The 14,656-nt window shown below is 48.7% G+C and overlaps 1 protein-coding gene across 2 annotated transcripts in view; it reads right to left on the minus strand.

The window, feature by feature from the left end:
- R3HCC1L (R3H domain and coiled-coil containing 1 like) overlaps positions 1–14,175 on the minus strand; it is a 94,109-nt gene extending 79,934 nt beyond the window's left edge. The window contains exons 1-3 of one of the 2 annotated variants that reach the window (XM_039911603.1): positions 14,103–14,175; positions 5,172–5,279; positions 867–999 (exon numbers count right to left, since the gene is read on the minus strand). The gene's annotated coding sequence lies outside the window, so the exon portion shown is untranslated. The remainder of the gene's footprint in view (positions 1–866; positions 1,000–5,171; positions 5,280–14,102) is intronic. The other variant, XM_029060348.2, reaches the window with a different exon arrangement.
- Between the last annotated feature and the right edge of the window lie 481 nt (positions 14,176–14,656).

A 14,656-nucleotide genomic window follows, 5' to 3' on the forward strand; every position in this document is an offset into this window, starting at 1 on the left:
CATATCCAATGGGGTATTAAAAAATAAAAAATAGCCATAGCTTTCTGTCCCACTCTGAAAAATATCTGTTTCAAGGTGGATGGCAACTCCACCTGCTGCCCGGTATTTCAGAGCTGTTAAAATGGCTGCTGAACACTGGATACCAAAATCAAGACGGCACTCTAAAGAAACACAGGAAAAGATTCATGTTTACTTTTCTTCCCCTTTCCAAGAAGGACAGAGTGGAAGGAGGATTTCTGGACAGGCCCAAGCCTCCTAGGGCATGCAGGGTAGTAGCCGGGCAATGGCTCTCTAGCAGAATTCTCCGTGGCAGGAGAAGGAATCAGAACCCCTGCCTCTCCGCTTCCACCCACCCCAGTCCTCACTTTGCCCTTCCCTCCCTTTTGGACAATAATCATATTTCTCTACACCGTAATAATAATAACTGTGGCATTCGTTAAGTGCTTACTATATGCCAGGCACTATATTAAGAGCTGGGGGGTATACAAGCAAATTGGGTTGCCTGTCCCACGTGGGGCTCTGTCTCAATCCCCATTTTACAGATGAAGTAACTGAGGCACCGAAAAGCTAAGTGACTTGCCCAAGGTCACATAGCTAACAGTGGAGGAGCCAGGATTAGAACCCATGACCTTCTGACTCCCAGGCCTGTGCTCTATTCAATACACCATGACCAGGAGTAGCCAGTCAAAGAGGTGGTGGATTTTTTTTTTGTTGTTTTTTTTTAACTTAAATCTGCATTTACAAAAAGGGTTGGCATGAATGAAAACAAGTAAGGCAGCATAGGACTGAAGTGTGGATGACAGTTACTAATTAAATAGCACATGGATATTTGACAGAAATAAACACACAGTTTTTAACCAACTTACCGAATCACTAGTAACTGCTTTAGAAGAGGTATGAGGAACTGTAGAAGGGTTGTGTCTGAAGCCTGAAAGAGTCTTTCAAATAAAAAAAAAAGGAGAACCTGGGCAATTCTCATCTAGAAGTCAGCTTCGATGCCTAGGAATCAAAAGAATGAAAGTTTGTTTTTAAAAAGCAGCCAACGAGTCTGGCACTGATCCACAAGTAGATGTCACGATTTGTAAAGAAAAAATTAATCAGACAAAATGATTAATTTTTTTTAAATGAAGACATCGGAATAAGGAACCCAGGAAGCAACAAACTTTGAAAAAATATTTCAAAGAGTACGTGAAGAAGCACACATAAAAGTACAGTGAGTAGAAATCAGGTGCTCTCAGGTTGGCGGGGACTACAAAGGCACAGAGAGAGCAGGAGAGAGAGAAAGCGGGACAAAAAGAGGCTGAAAGTGGAACAGGGACAAGGAGGGTAAAGGGGAGATGGGAAGAGGGCTTTGGGAGGCAATATAGAACAAGAGAAGGGAACGGAGGGTGCAAGAAGAAAGAGAGAGGGGTGGGATGGGAGGAAGACGAGGTACGGGAAAATGAGGGGGAAGAGAAAGGAAGGGGAATGGAAAAGGAGGGAGGGATGCTTTAGTGCCACTTCGGCTCTTCCCCCACCATCTATGCAGTCTGGGTGGCAAACCCACCTGGGTTGTGTCGATGAGATCCCCATCATCACCCCGATCCAGGTGTGGTAGTCCTGCCCTGCACCAGTCGGGAAGGTGGAGTGGTTGAGAGTGTCTATCGTTATATTGTACTCTCTCAGATGCTTAGTACAGTTCTCCGCACACAAGCGCTCAATACGACCGATGAGATGAATGACTGATTGAGCGACACTCAGGTCAGCCGGACTGTGGCGGCGGCCGCCCTCGCTGGTTCCCACTGGCACGGCCACCGGAACTGTCTCGTCCCGGAGGTTTCCGACCCAGTTCAACAACAACAGAGTGGTCACACTCTGGAAACCTCTCTGGGAAACGGCCTTTCTAGCCACTGAAGGAATGGAGTTAAGAGGCTGTACCCTAATGGGTCCAGCTAGAGGTTTTTTAGATAGTTAGAATGAACCCCAAACTATATCTCCCAACCAAAATTGGGACGTCTGGTCACTGCATCCTTCACATGCAGAGTTTCCAAATGTCGTGCTTAAAAAATGAGATGCCCTAGCCTAGAAAAAGAGCCATAGGCAATGAGCAACATCAGAGATTGTTTTTTTCAAATCCTGGACTGATCGGCTCATCTTTTCAGGGCCATATCAAATGGTCTGAGCAAATTCAGTCATTTTAACCCAGAGAACATCGTTAGATCTAGTCTTGTTTATATGTCCACCAGTAATCTGAAGAGGGGGCCAGTAACATATGGAATTTAGTTCACTGAGGAATTTAAATTGGAAAGTATAACATCAGCCAAAAGGACAGAGAAAAACCTCCAAGGGGACCTAACGGAATGAAGAAATGGGGAAGAAACCTCCAAATTGGACTGTTGATTCAAGATACTTGGAAGCAGAATGGGCCGAAAACACCAAGAAGGCTGTGAATCTGAGGGGCCCTTGCCAAAACCCCCTGCTGAACCTCGGAACCATTTCTTCAAAGAAAACCAAAGTGCACATGTCAGCTAGTAAGGCTAGGCAAAGGGTTTTCCTCTTGCAAGCAATGCATCTGCGTTAAGGGCAGGGCAGGTTTCACTTATCAATTCCCTAAACTATCCGAGCTAGCTTGCTTAGCACAGTACTCGGCACAGAGTATGCGCTCAGTACATACCACCTCTAACAGAGGGTAAGCTACAGAGACCCTTAAAGAACAGACAGCAGGAAACCTTCCTAGCCTTCTCTGTTTCCAATGGATTAAGGATTGAGAAGCAGCTTGGCCTAATGGCAAGAGCACGGGTTTGGGAGTCAGAAAATGTGGGTTCTAATCCACCCATGGTTCTAATACAACCCATGAGCCATGTTCTCTCTACCCACTGTACACCTTAAGTGCTATTTAGACCACAGGCAAGAACACCTAGTACCAAAGGTCAATGACAGGAAGAAGATCTAATTCAAGTCAAAGCGTCTTCAGCTGTCCTAATACCACGCAAGCACAAGTTTCAAATTTACATTCAATCCACCTTAACCCTGGTGTAACTTCATCCAGAAGAGAGAGTTTGGTTCTGTACAACTTAGTTCCATGAAGATGTTGACAAATTGGAGAGTTCAGTGAGCCACAAAATGATGAAGGAGCTGGAGGGACTGACTTTTAGGGGAAGATGAAAAGAATTAAATCTGTATAGCTAGGCTACGTGTCCACTGGAAGAGAGAGGGGCAAAGAAGAAACAAACTGCCCGCCCATAACCAAAGGATGTAATCAGTAACGTGTGAGACAAAATACTTAATGTGATACAAAAAAATGAAAGTTTAGGAATAAAGGGCAAAAGGAAAACGTAAACTAAACATCTAGACTCTTTCTCTCCCAGAAAGGAATGCAATGTAAACTGAATTGTGACCTAAAGAATTGGAAAAAAACTAGAAAATTATTGGGACGCGGACTGATTCATCTTTTTTTAACTCCACTTTTTAATAAATGCTAACTATGGTAAACATGAAGACATCAAACTGCCTCTCAGAGGCCTGAGACCAGCCCCCTCCATAGTCTCCCAACATCCACTGGTAAAGAAATACACTAAACGCTGGGGTAAGTACAAGATAATCAGGTCACAGATGGGGCTCACAGTCTAAGTAGGAAGGTGAATAGGTATTCAATCCCCATTTGCCGTTGAAGGAACTGAGGCCCAGAGAAGTTAAGTGCCTTGCTCAAGGTCATATAGCAGACAAGTGGCAGAGCCGGGGTTAGAACCCATGTCCTCCGACGCCCAAGGCCCACGCCCTTTCCACTAGGCCACACTGCTTCTCTATGGGTAGTGCACAGGCCAGAAGGTGAACAGGAGCAGTGAGGAAGTGAAACTGAAATCAACCAACTGTAATACGCGGGAGTTTGGCTCTTTGAGGGCAGAAATCGTGTCTACCCACTCTACGGGACTCTCCCAGGACGTTAGAAAAGTGCTCTGCACTCAGTAAGCACTTAACCACCATCGATTGACAGATTTTGGCAAAGGGTTTGGTTGGGGGAGGTTTAATGAATAACCATACTTTTTGGGATTATCTGTGAATCTTAATAACCACACTACCTTTGTCCCCTAGTAATACAAATAATTGAGGACTGGCTCCCTTTCACATGTGTCATGCAGAGAATAAGAAGATTCTCTGGCAGAGGCTTAGGAATCAAGTTTGCTTCAGTGGGCTAAAGCTTAGTTGGGTGAACATGAAGGGGACTAAAAATTCCAAGCCTAATCTTGCCACCAATTTGCCACATAGTCTAATTTTAGGCAGAGATCAACCACTGCAGGAACCAGTTTCTTCATCTAGATAATAGCCAAGAAAATGGCCAGGGATCACAGGGTATTCTGAAGAGATAGCTTCCCCGGGAGCAAATGATCATAAAGGCAATTTAAACCCGAGAGACTCAAAGGGAACCGTATTAGAGCAGATTCAGCATCAGCCAAAGTAAGGGTTGATAATTACAAAATCTGCGAATAGGAATATTTGAACTTTTCTCCTCCAGCTAAATTTGTCTTGGGTCTGATATAACCCACAAAAAGCACACAGCTCTCACAAAAATGTGTGCCATTCTTTCCCAGGTGGAAGGGTTGGTTAAGGGTCTCTCTCTTCTATCTAGTTACCCATGCCCCTTCTCCCGTGAGTAGTCATCCAAGAACTAAACAGAAACAGTCGAAGTATAGTTCGGGGGGCTCCACTTCCTATTTCATTTTTTATTTCCCAACCTACTGGTGAAGGAACTCTACAAACTACTTTTCCAGCAGTTGATATAATTTATATAATTCCCCCAAATGACCAAAGTTGACATCGCCCCCCCAAATCTCCACCTTCACACTAAGTTTAACTACACACACTGCACCCTCCCAAAGCCTTCTCACTATTCTTTTTCCATTTCCGCTAAAGAGTAAAATGGACGGTTTGTATAAATTTGAGCATGCAGGAAGCAAATCCAATTGATCTCCTTTTCTTCCTGTGTCCAAACGGCTGACACCCACGGGAGGCAGGACCACGAAGCAGTCCATCCCCGAGCCCGCCCCGGCACCAGGACGCGCACCTGGCCGGGCCCTCTGCCAAACGACAGATCTTATATTGCACCGAGCTGTCCCCCTTTCCCTTCATATCTGCCACCCTTCCTCACTAAATGAGGCTAAACTGCAAGCCACCTCTCTGTTCCAGAAACTCACTCCACCAGCCTCCTCTGCAGTCTCTGATTTTTGGCAGCTTTACAGTCCTAAACACTAGCTCGCTGTCGCCACGGCTGCGTGTCCGTTATCGCCAGCCCAGGACCAGTCCTGTTTGGAGCACAAAGGAAAAAACACAGGAGGGACGACAATTATTAATATAACTGAACAGTGAATTTGAAGAATGGAAGATACACAGAGGGTTGGCAGGAGACAGTGAAAAACAGACTCTGCAGGCTGGGAGCGCCCAGGACATGTTTTACGAGGGGAGAAGCGGCACCGAACTCTCCCGAATGGAGGCTCGCCGCTGCTGAGAGACACCATATAACTTCCCTTCTATCTGAGCCTCTGACAACTGGAATCTCTCTGTAATTCAATAAGCTCTTAGGAGTTAGAGGGGCTTCATCCATCGTGCTGGGCTCATTAATGGAGGACTCTAAATGCTTCGCCCATCAGCTAACAGCATATTTCTGGGAGGGTGGGGAGGTAGGGGGTGTCTCCTGTCTGATTTACTTTTTTCTTCCCTCTTCCACAGGTGCCGACCGTTTGAGGGGGAATGGGGTCACTGTCCCCACGGGTTTCCAGCAGTAGGAGTGAAGACACTGTTTTTCACCCTACCTCTTTGGGGACTGGACTCCCAGCCTCACTCATCCCAGGTCTCCAACGAAGACTAAAGAGCTTCCGGGCAGGGCTGAAAAGCCCCCAGATCTGGTCCGAATCAGCTTTCAAAAGCCTCCCTTCTACTCCCGAGCCCCCTCGCACTTTCTCCCAACCCTCCCACCACCACACTGGTCAAATGAAAAGTTGTCAGCAACGCCCTTCCAGAGGCATCTAGGGGGGAAAGCCTGCTATAGAATCGGCCATTCAACAAGAAACAGCCAAACTATAGTTTAGGGAACTGTAACTGGCTATTTCCCTTTTATTTCTCTGTGTCTAGCGGTGAGAGCATGAGAGTGGAATGTGTCGACAAACTGGTTCTTTAGGAGTTACCAAAATGATAATCAATAAAGATATATTGAGAGCCCTTTAGGTACACGGCGCTCGGCTAGGCTCTCCTTCTGCTGGCGTGCTCTTGCTCTTCACACTCTTCTACTACACAGCTCACGCCTGTGAAGTAATCTGTCCGATGATTGCCTTTCCAGTCTTAGGGGTTTCCAGATATCTCTGACCCACTGCTAGTCAAGCTACAGAAAACAAGCTTCCTCCCCAGGCCCCAAACTCACCCACCCAGTCTCCCCGTGCTCTCCTCCACTTCAAATGTACTCCGTTTCCCTCCCCGCAGCCCCGACACAACAGATCTCACTGCTGTTATAGAACTTGCCACCGCAGAACCCTCTGCCGCTGCCAAGTCGGAGAACCCAAGTCCGATCCGGGGGCGGATCGGGGGGAAAAGAGGTGGCGGTGAAGGAGGAAGAAAGATTGGGAAAGAGCTCCAGATCTTCTCCAACAAGCCATCTCTTTCCCTAAACCTCCCTGGCTTCATCACCTGCTCTCTCTCTCACTGGTTTACCCAAGCCGGTGTCTTGACTTGGCACCCCAAAATCTGTAGTCTGAAGGGGTAAGGACTGTCAAATGCAGAAGGAGCTGAGGAGTGGGGACAGAAAAGTCCACTATGCTGGTGCCTCGGAATAAACAGATTCAGATCAGAGCAAGGCACGGGAAGACAGGGGATGGGCCGAAGGTGGGGAGGGGATCCAGAGAGCCTACAGGGACAGGGATGACTGGGCTAGGTAGGATGGGGCAGGGCTATTTCCAAGACAAACTCACTAAATTCAAATTTGAGCAGAAGTGTTAGTAGTAAGGGTATTTAATGGTATTTACTGAGTGCCCAAGGAGCTCAATGCACTGAACTGAGTGCTCGGGGATGTGATGTCCACTTCAAGGCCATGGAACCCACTTTGCTTCTCCCAAGCTACCCTCCTAATTACTCCTCACTCTTAACTGTCCCAAGTAAGTCTTTCATGGGCGGTTAATCTCCCCATGCTCCCAGTCAGACCACTCCATCAGCATCTTCAATCCTCTATTTAGGTGTTACTTACTTCTTCATTTTATTCCTATTGTCAACTACTGAGTATTTTTCTATTTATGTTCAAGTCTCCCCCATTAGGTTGAAAATTTCTTTAGGGTAAGGATCATCTGTTCTACTTCTCCTGAATGCTCCCCAAGCATCTAGGACAGCATTCTGCAAGCAGTAAGAGCTGAATAAATACCGCTCCTATTGACAGAAGAAAGGATGACTCTAACTTCCAAAAAGTGAAGAAAGGAGTGTGGGCAAAGCACAAAATAAAAAAAAAAAAAGGCCTAAGTGAAATCAGGGGCAAAGGAACGTGAAATATAAAGGACAGATTTGGCCTAGTAAGACACAGTAGAGCATACAAAGCAGATTTAGTTGAAACTCTCTCTATTTATCACCTTTATGTGCAAGCACTTTGTTCCTTTTAGTGGTGGGGGAAAAAATCCTAGATTCATGTGTAATTGAGAATGCAGCTGGCAGAGCAGAGCTGCATTAACATGACACCAAAGAGATGAGGGGCTCTTTCCAAACATCTGGCTCTGAGCACATCAAGCAGTGCTCGAGGAGGGAAGGGGAAAGGGGAACAAAATCAAATCCCCACTCCAGACCCTTCTGCGGATCCCTCTTGTTCACGAGATCCTTTTCTTCTCAAAGTGCCTCTATCCAACAGACTCCCCTATTAGGTCCCGCCAGCCGGACCCCACCTCTTAGAGGCCCGATTAGTCTCCTGCCAGCACACACGAGGGGAAGAGGAATCGGAGAAACAGGGAAGACGACAAATCTCTCCCACCCCACTCTCCTGGGCTCTACCTTCAAGTGTCATATCCCACTGTCAGGCATTTTTTCAAACTAAGGGGCAAAACACATTCCCTCTATAAAACTCAATCCCAGTCAATATCTAAGTCATAAAGACAGATAATTGCATTGCGACCGGTGGTTACAATGTGCGGATAGATAATTGCTCTGTTACTACAGGTTATGAATGCAGCACCAGTCTCCCATCTCAGCAAGCTCAGTACAGAGTGGCACCCAGAATCTAATGAAAAGCCACTACATCACCTCCCGACCTTACCTTCCAAAAAACAGCACTTTGGAGCATACACAAGACTCCTCAAACGTGTTTTAAATGTATACAGTGGGAGATTGAAGACCTCAAAGTGCTTTACAGGCATCACTTACTTCTTACAGCCCAGGGTATTAATAACTGTCATATCTGGAAAGCACTGGGGTAGATTCAATCCCAACAGATGGACCCCGTCCCACGTGGGGTTGACATTCTGAGGGGATATTTAACCCCATTCTACAGATGAGTTAACTGAGGCACAGAGAAGTCAAGTGGTTTGCCATGGTCCCATAGCAGGTAAGTGGCAAAGCTGGAATTACAACTCCCAGTCCTGTGTGCTTTCCCCTAGGCCACGCCATTTCTCCGTCATCCCCATTTTGTAAATATCAAAACCATACACAAGACGATTTGCTTGATGCTGATGCTACACTGTACGTCAACTACAAAAAGATGATTCCCGGTTTCCTGAGTTTTTTTGGATCAGGTGGCAAACGCACCTCTGTTTTTCAGAGTGGTCAACGGGCTACAAACACCTCATTAATCTTCCCTATATCTATCATACAATGTGGGTAATGGAAGCTATTCTGTTGTATACAGTTGGAGAAACTGAGGCCTTCAAGGAGTAACTTGCCCAGGGTCTTAGAGCAATCCAGCTAGCAAAGGCACCGGGTTAGAGCCGGGAACCAGGTAGTAGGCTCCGAGCAACGCCCTAACCATTAGATAACACTCCCTCTCAACACAAAACCTGAGAAGGGCTAAATGTGGGGGATAGCACGGTGACGTCTATCAGCGTGTGCACAGGCGTTCGACTTTAGATGGGTGATTTTAGGACCAGTCGGGGGTTGGGGAAAAGACCTACCATCCCTTCGACTGTGGGCCCCACACTGGCCAGGGATGGTGTCCTGGTCCTATTGTACTATTTCTACCCCGAGCGATTGGCACACAGTAAGCACTTGATAAACACAATCATCAGCAGCAGCGGCAGTAGTAGCCGCCCCCAGTTTTCTGTGAGTGCTGACTCCAGTGCTCGGGGAGTAGGGAGAATCCTACCCACACTTCGAAGGACCAGGGGAAGTAATTCCCTTTGGTAGCGGTCACTCGAATCTCTACGCCCTACGGAGAGATGTCAGTCTCCTGCCCTGAGGACGGGATGTAGGGAGGGCGGTGGGGGCAATCACTGGAGAGGAATGTCCTTTCCTCTTTAGACTATTAAAAGGAGAGTCTTGGGACACTCAGGGGTGACGATTGGACCTCTGGGTTCAGAGGGAACGATGCCTGCAGTCAACCCCGGCACCGTAACCTAGTGGATAGAGCGAGGGCCTGGGAATCTAAAGGACCTGGGTTTTAATCCCGGCTTTGCCACTTGTCTGCCGAGTGACCTTGGGCAAGTCACTTAACTTCTCTGTGCCCCACCTCCCTCATCTGTAAAATGGGGATTGAGACTGAGCCCTATGTGGGACAGGGTCTGTGTCCGACCCAATTAGCTTGTACCTAAAACCCAGGGCTCAGAACAGTGTTAGGCATATAGTAAGCGCTTAAAAAATACACTTATTATGACTATCAGTAGCTTTAAAGCACTCAATCACCTTGTCCCCTCCTACCTCACTTCACTATCCTCCTACTAGCCGGCACATTTCGCTCCTCTAATACCAACCTCACCGTACCTCAGTTTTGTCTACCTCAACACCGATACCTCGCCTACGTCCTGCCTCTGGCCTGGAACTCCCTCCCTCTTCATATCCAACAATTACTCTCCCCACCTTCAAAGCCTTATTGAAGGCCCATCTCCTCCAAGAGGCCTTCCCTAAGCCCTCCTTTCCTCTCCTCCCACTCCCTTCTGCATCGCCTTGACTCGCTCCCTTTATTCATCCCCTTCCCAGTCCCACAGCACTTATGTAGTCATCTGTAATTTTATTTATAGAATGTCTGTCTCCTCTACACTATAAGATTGTTGTGGGCAGGGAATGTGTCTGTTATACTGTACTCCCCCAAGCACTTCGTACTCTGCTCTGCACACAGGAAGTGTGTAAAAAATACAATTTGACTGACTGGGAGGAAATGTTTCCCTTAGAGCCCCCAGCTGAGAAGACAGAAAGGGGAAAGGGTGAGTGCCAGGGCTTCTCTAAGTAACTCAGACATAGGGCAGGGGTGAGGGGGAAAGGGGACATAGGGGAGGAGGGAGAAGAGAGGGGGGAGGCTCCCTAGCAGGCTAAGGATGGAAGGGGAGTGAGGGGTCTCTTCAAATACTGAAGGGGTGAATGAGGGGGAAAGCAGAGTAGGAAAGGATAAGGGAGGGGAAAGGAGATGAAGGGATGGGAGAGAAGGGAAGAAAGAAGGAGGGGCGGAGGTGCATGAAGGAGAAGTGTGGGCAGGGAATGTGCCTGTTTATTGCTGAATTGTACTTTCCAAGCCTCAGTACAGTGCTTTGCACACAGTAAGCGCTCGATAAATACGACTGAATGAATGAATGAGAAAGGAGAGGATGGACGGGGACGGGTAAAAGAAGGACGAGGGGAGAGAAGGCTTATTCGACTTACTTTATTAATGATGTGTATATATATAATTCTATTTATTTATATTGATGCTATTGACGCCTGTTTACTTGTATTGATGTCTGTCTCCCCGCTTCTAGACTGTGAGCCCATTGTGGGCAGAGACTGTCTCTCTCTGTTGCTGAATTGTACTTTCCAAGCGCTTAGTAAATGCTCTGCCCACAGTAAGCGGTCAATAAATACGACTGAATGAGTGAATGAAGGGGAGTGAGGGGGCTTTTTCAAATACCTTAGAGACAGGACGGGGTGAAGGAGGGGAAAAGGACTGAAGAGATGAGAAAGGAAGAAAGCAGAAGGGGGAAAGGGGACAGACTGCAGAAGGGAGAGGGAAGGAGGGAGGGGGCGGATGGAGAAGAAAAATCATAATTGTGGCATTTGTTAAGCGCTTACTATGTGCCAGGCACTGTACTGGGGTGGATACCTGGCACCTGTCCCTGTCCCATATTGGGCTCACATCCCCATTTTAGATGAGCTAACTGAGGCTCAGAGCAGCAAACTGACTTGCCCAAGGTCACACCGCAGACACGAGACAGAGTCGGCATTAGAACCCAAGTCCTCCTGACTCCCAGGTCCGGGCTCTATCCACTATTCTCGGGGGCTACAGGTGGATGGGGAGTGAGGGAGCCTCTTCAAGTACCTCAGACCTGGGGCAGGTGGGAAGGAAGGGGAAAGGAGTTGGAGACATGGTCAAGAAGGGAGTTAAGAGGGGAGGACACGAAGGAGGAGGGCAAAGGCAGAAGGAAGGGGGGATCCCTCGGAGGCCAAAGGGTCAGAGGTCATGGGTTCTAATCCCAGCTCCGCCACTTGTTTGTTGTGTGACCTTAGGCAAGTCACTTAGCTTCTCTGTGCCTCGGTTCCCTCATGTGTAAATTGGGGATTAAGGCCATGAGCCCTCTGTGGGACAGGAACTGTGTCTAACCCAATTACCTTGTATCTAGCCCAGCGCTTACAACAGTGCCTGGCAATTAGTAAGTGCTTAACAAATACCATAATTATTATTATTATAGGTGAACGGGGAGCGTGGAAGCCTCTTCAGATAAGGGGCGGGAGGAGGGGAAGGAGGGAAAAAGAGAAGGGAAAGGAGGGAAAAGGAGTTGGAGAGATGTAGAGAAGGGAGTTAAAGCAGAGAGGACATGAGGGAGGAGGGCGAGGGCAGAAGGAAGGAGAGGCTCCCTCGGGGGACGGAGTCAGAAGGTCAAGGGTTCTAATTCCAGCTCCGCCACTTTGTTGTGTGACCTAGGCAAGTCACTTAATTTCTCTGTGCCTCAATGACCTCATTTGTAATATGGGGAGTAAGCCTGTGAGCCTCACGTGGGACAACCTGATTACCCTGTATCTACCCCAGCGCTTAGAACAGTGCTTGGCCCACAGTACAGGGTCATGGGTTCTAATCTAGGCTCTGCCACTGTGTCGTGTGACCTTGGGCAAGTCACGTAACTTCTCTGTGCCTCAGTTACCTCATCTGTAAAATGGGGATTAAGAAGTGAGACTCACGTGAGACAACCTAATTACCCTGTATCTCCCCCAGCTCCCCCTTCTAGACTGTGAGCCCGTTGTTGGGTAGGGACTGTCTCTATCTGTTGCCGAACTGTCCTTTCCAAATGCTTGGAATAGTGATCTGCACCCACTAAGCGCTCAATAAATATGACTGAATGAATGAACAGTGCTTGGCACACAGTAAGCGCTTAATAAATGCCATCATCATTATTATTATTAAGAGGGAAAAGACATGGGGAAGGAGGGTAAAGGCAAAAGGAAGGGGAGGCTCCCTGGGGGGCTACAGGTGGATGGGGCGAGGGGGAGCCTCTTCAACTATCTCAGAGATGGGGCAGAGGGGGAAGGGGAAGGGAGGGAAAAGGAGTTGGAGAGACAGTCGAGAAGGAAGTTAAGAGAAGGAGGACACCACTTGTCGGCTGTGTAACTGTGGGCAAGTCACTTCACTTCTCTGTGCCTCAGTTCCCTCATCTGTAAAATGGGGATGAAGACTGTGAGCCCCACGTGGGACAACCTGATTCCCCTATGTCTACCCCAGCGCTTAGAACAGTGCTCGGCACATAGTAAGCGCTTAACAAATACCAACATTATTATTATTATTATTAGGAGGGAAGAGGGTGAACTTCTCTGGGCCTCAGTTCCCTCGTCTGCAAAATGAGGGTCGAGTCTGTGAGCCCCACATGGGACCAGCCTGTGTCCAGCCTCGCTGGCCGGGATCCAGCGCTTAGTACAGTGCCTGGCACAAAGGAAGCACTGAACAAATTCCATCTCATAGAAGGAAGGGGAGGCTGGCTCGGGGGGTTACAGGTGGATGGGGGGAAGGGGAGCGTCTTCAAGTAACTCAGACATGGAACACAGGGGGAAGGGGAAGGGAGGGAAAAGGAGTTGGAGAGACCGTAGAGAAGGAAGTTAAGAGGAGGAGGACAGGAGGGAAGAGGGTGAACTTCTCTGGGCCTCAGTTCCCTCATCTGCAAAATGAGGGTCGAGACTGTGAGCCCCACATGGGACCAGCCTGTGTCCAGCCTCACTAGCTGGGATTTAACGCTTCGTACAGTGCCTGGCACATAGTAAGCGCTGAACAAACACCATCATCATCATCACAGTGAGGCTGAGCACAGGCTGGGATCCAGCGCTTCGTACAGTGCCTGGCACATAGTAAGCGCTGAACAAATACCATCATTTGGAGGAGGCTCCCTGGGGGGCTACGGGTGGCTGTGGAGAGGGGGAGCCTCTTCAACTATCTCAGACATGGGGCAGAGGAGGAAGGGAAGGAAAAGGAGTTGGAGGGAGGGCAAAGGAGTTGGCACAAAGTAAGCGCTGAACAAATACCATCATCATCATCAAAGAGGAAGGGGAGGCTCCCTCGGGGGCTACGGGTGGAGGGGGAGAGCGGGAGCCCCTTCAACTATCTCAGACATGGGACGGAAGGGAGGGAAAAGAGTTGGAGAGATAGTCGAGAAGGAAGTTAAGAGGAGGAGGAGGAGGACACGAGGGAAGAGGGCGAACTTCTCTGGGCCTCAGTTCCCTCGTCTGCAAAATGAGGGTCGAGACTCTGAGCCTCACATGGGACCAGCCTGTGTCCCGCCTCACTGGCTGGGATCCAGCGCTTAGTACAGTGCCTGGCACATAGTAAGCGCTGAACAAATACCATCACAGAAGGAAGGGGAGGCTCCCAGGGGCCTCCCCAAGTGGCTGAGACCTGGGACCCTCCCCCAACCCCGAGGAGGCAGCAGGACAGGCGGCCTTTCCGGGGCCGGGGGTGGGGGGCAATCGATTGGGAAAAATTAGGGAGGGGGAGAGGGGGTCATTACCGAGCAGTGAGGGCAGCTTCCCGAGCTGCCCCAGCTTCGGAGAGCTGCTCCATGGCCGGGTTCTTCCTCTGGCGCCATAATGGGGGCCTTGGGCCGCCCCGCGCCGCGGAGGTTGCTGGGAGTTGTAGTTCCTGAGGAGAAGGAGAGGCCGGGGAGGGGACCAGGCCAGGGAGGGTACTCAGAACTAATTAAAATAATAATAATGTTGGTATTTGTTAAGCTTAGAGCACTGTTCTAAGCGTGGGGGGAGATACAGGGTCATCAGGTTGTCCCACCTGAGGCTCACAGTCTTCATGCCCATTTTACAGATGAGGTCCCAGAGGCCCAGAGAAGTGACTTGCCCACAGTCACCCAGCTGACAAGTGGCGTAATAATAATCATGATGATGTTGGTATTTGTTAAGCGCTTACTAGGTGCAGAGCACTGTTCTAAGCGCTGGGGGAGATACAGGGGCCTCAGGTTGTCCCACGTGAGGCTCACAATCTTCATGCCCATTTTACACTTGAGATCCCTGAGGCCCAGAGAAGTGACTTGCCCACAGTCACCCAGCTGAC

The sequence above is a fragment of the Ornithorhynchus anatinus genome, chromosome 3, assembly GCF_004115215.2.
Source record: "Ornithorhynchus anatinus isolate Pmale09 chromosome 3, mOrnAna1.pri.v4, whole genome shotgun sequence".
Classification (NCBI taxonomy): Eukaryota; Metazoa; Chordata; class Mammalia; order Monotremata; family Ornithorhynchidae; genus Ornithorhynchus; species Ornithorhynchus anatinus.